This window comes from Arvicola amphibius, chromosome 5 (genome assembly GCF_903992535.2).
Source record: "Arvicola amphibius chromosome 5, mArvAmp1.2, whole genome shotgun sequence".
In the NCBI taxonomy this organism is placed as follows: Eukaryota; Metazoa; Chordata; class Mammalia; order Rodentia; family Cricetidae; genus Arvicola; species Arvicola amphibius.
The window spans coordinates 81308738-81312098 of NC_052051.1; the positions used below are offsets into that span (position 1 = coordinate 81308738).

Below are 3361 nucleotides of genomic sequence, written 5' to 3' on the forward strand. Positions count from 1 at the left end.
CGTTTTATTTAACGGTCTTTTTACCTGGATGTTGTCTGTGAGGCGTCCGAATGGACACAAATAAAGTCAATATATTTACACAGTGCACTTTTCCAGCCTTTGGACTTCTTGAACCTTAGGGGTCCGGTTTGGATGGCAGAGGAGGAGGAAAATATGGATGAGGAAGGGGACAGGGAGGGCCAAGTGGGGATAACCCAGAAAAACTTCCGTCTCCAGAGTGAGGCTACATCTTCGGTGGCACCTGCCTACCTAAGTGGGTTCCCACCCGGCCAAGGGTGCTCACTGCCATCCTGGTCTGCTCTCCCACATGGTGTTCTGAGGATGGAGAGCGCCCTCTGTGCAGTTGACATCCCAGGGAAGTCCAGGTCACCTAGCACTCTCTGCCCTTTCCTGACAATGACTTCTTGGTGGTGGTGGTGGAGGGGAAGTCCCTGGGAGACAGTAGAGACCGAATCCGAACCAACACGGAAGTTGGACTGGGATATTTGAATTAAGGGAGAGTGAGTGGTGTGGGGTGCACGTTCGCTGTCCCCGGCGGGTGAGCGAATCTCCAACCTCTTCTTTCCCACCCCCTCACTCCGCTCTGACTCAGCTCAGTGCCCGGTGCACCTGTGTTTTGGGTGAATCAGGTCTCTTACTCCTAGGCTCCTCAGGCTACCGTGGAGGGAGAGCCAGCAGGGCGGCGAGGTTCCACCGCATCCCCACCCTTTATCAGCTCGGTCTTTCTTGTTGACAGAGTAGGAAACAAACACAGCAGCCAGGAAGAAACCACAGGAGAGCCGAGGGGATGCAGGTTCTCTTCTGATTCTGGGTCTACTACTTTCCCTTCCCAGGGCTCCTCTGTCGCCGCCTCGCATTCTACACCCGAAATCCTCCCAGCTAGAGAGGTAGCAGTGCTGCCGGGTGGCAGGGGGTGACCACGGTAACAAACAACATTCGGCGTAGAAGAGCCGGTGCTCATACCCAGCCCTTGACCAACTCTGCAGAATTCATTAGTTCATGGCTCACCTGGGCCAGACTGCAAAATCGGAGAAATACAAACTCTGCTGAGAGGTAGCCACGTCTGTGTGCTCAGGCGCCTCCTAGTGGTGGGGTTAGAATGTGTGCGTGGGGGTGGGGGTCTGTCTATCTGCCTGCCTGCCCGCCTGTCTGTTTTCCTGCACATGGCCCACTTAGGATCTGAAATGCCCCTTTTCTTCTCACATTATCTCTTGAAGCCCTACTATCTGCAAGACAGAAAGAAGAGGAAATGAAGCAAACACAAAATATGCACACAAGTGAGAAAGGATGCCTCCCTACCGGCTCAGAGATGGGAGGGCAGACACAGGGTGCTAGTGACTGGGCTTTTATCCCCATCCCAGCCCCTGAGAACACCATGACACTCAAAATGGCTCCATTGTAACAGGAAGCCTAACAGAAATGCCCTTAGCTGCCAGGGCCTCATTCTTGGGAGGCGACTGTGGTTGATACTAGTTATTGCCGTTGTCAGGCTGGGTTAGCCTGAGCTCCAGGGCTGAGGACAGGAGGTTACAGCTCCACTAATTCTTATCTCAGTTCTTCAACTGTGCCTCCTTTTCCTCCCCAAGAGCCATTTACTCCGGGTGTCTGACAGATCCATCTACCTCATGGAAGGCCTTTCTGGAGTGAGTGTCTCCAGGGATGGTCCTCATCCACATGGAGGAATATCGGAGGAACCATATGCATTCCTCTGGCACTCTGCTCAGCCACTGGCGGGAACCAGTGCCATCTCACCACTTCTGAAATGTTAGCTGGGTTTAAGAGACTCAAGAGGTAGTGGGGACGACTGGCGAGACGGTTCAGTGGTTAAGAGCACTGACTGCTCTTCCAGAGGACCCTGTTCAATTCCCAGGAACCACATGACAGTTTGCAACCCCAGGACAAGAGGATTTGACACAGATATACATGCAGGCAAAACACCAATCAACATGAAATTAGAGAGAGAGAGAGAGAGAGAGAGAGAGAGAGAGAGAGAGAGAGAGAGAGAGAGAGAGAGGAGAGAGAGAGAGGCATCAGGGAAGCCATGAGTTCATCATATGAACTTCCTGAGGGGTGATCATATGTTTGGTGGAGGTGGTGGTGGGGTGGGTGGAGGTGGTGGTGGTGGTGGTGGGTGGTGGAGGTGGTGGTGGTGGTGGTGGTGGTGGGGTGGAGGTGGAGGTGTGGTGGTGGTGGTGGTTGTGGTGGATTTGGTGGTGGTGTGGTTGGTGGTGGTGGTGGTGGAGGTGGAGGTGGTGGTGGTGGTGGTGGTTGTGGTGGTGGTGGAGGTGGTGGTGGTGGTGGTGGTTGTGGTGTGTGTTGTGTTTGGGGGTTGATAAGAAGAGGGGAGGGGAGGGTCGTATTTGTCCCAGTTGGCCCTCAGATCTCAATGCAGCTGAAAACAGCCTTGAGCTTCTGCTCCCCCGGCCTCCAACTTCCCAAGCGCTAGCACTGCAAGGCACATTTCACCCAGTCTGCTCAGTCTGCTTTGTTTTGGATTATTCGATGTTGACTGTTCAGGAAACACTTGTTCACTGTAGGGCAAGGCTCATCCTCTTGCAGGCGGGCATTTTGGAAGAATGGGGCTGCCTTTAGTGTCAGTACATATGGATCTGCATCACAGTTAATTAAATCCTACTGGGTATCGAACCTACATTTATTTAAGCTAAGGTCCCTACCTACAGGCACAGAACTGATATTCTGTTTGCTCTTTGGTCTCTAAGTAGCAGTTCTGAGAGATGATAGAAAAAGATGCTCAGTGGAGTCATTGACCCAGAGAGGGGCTAAGAGAGAAACACAGAGGTTTCACTGTGGCCATGCCCGAGGAAGAAGGCCAGGCACGCGGGTGCCTGGCACAGTGGAAGAGGGAGCTAAGTCTTGGGGGCAGGGCTCCTCCAAGGTGCCTGGGAAGGCCATTCTCATCAGCTACATTGCAAGTTTGAGGCTAGCCTGGGCTACATGAGACCTTGCTGTTATACACACACACACACACACACCAAATATAATTAGTATATTATGACCTGGTATTGTATGTTTTTAATCCCAACCTATGCCATTTGTAGAATACAGATCCCTAGTTTTCTGCTCTAAGCCTCTATGGCAGTCATGAGGATGGTCCTTTCAGAGTTCTTCCTATGGAACATGTGATTGGTCAGAGGATGCTCTGCCTTTTAATCCTATCATCTCCTTCAACGATGCTAGCATTAGTGTGCACATGGCTAGTGATCTGAGGAGGTGGGAGGAGTTTGTAGCAGGGAGTCTTGGACCCCAGCATTCGCTGGTGGTTCTGCTGTGGCTTTCCCAGCCGCAGTTCTGCATTGCTGAATCTTGTTGTCTCTCAGGATCCGTCACACTTCGCAGCTTG

The 3361-nt window shown here is 52.3% G+C and overlaps 1 protein-coding gene across 1 annotated transcript in view; it reads left to right on the forward strand.

Annotated features, from left to right (window-relative positions):
• The window catches only part of C5H11orf96 (chromosome 5 C11orf96 homolog), a 1229-nt gene extending 1147 nt beyond the window's left edge, over positions 1-82 (forward strand). The window contains exon 1 of the mRNA XM_038331569.2: positions 1-82. This exon is cut by the window's left edge and continues 1147 nt beyond it. The gene's annotated coding sequence lies outside the window, so the exon portion shown is untranslated.
• The last annotated feature ends 3279 nt before the right edge of the window (positions 83-3361 follow it).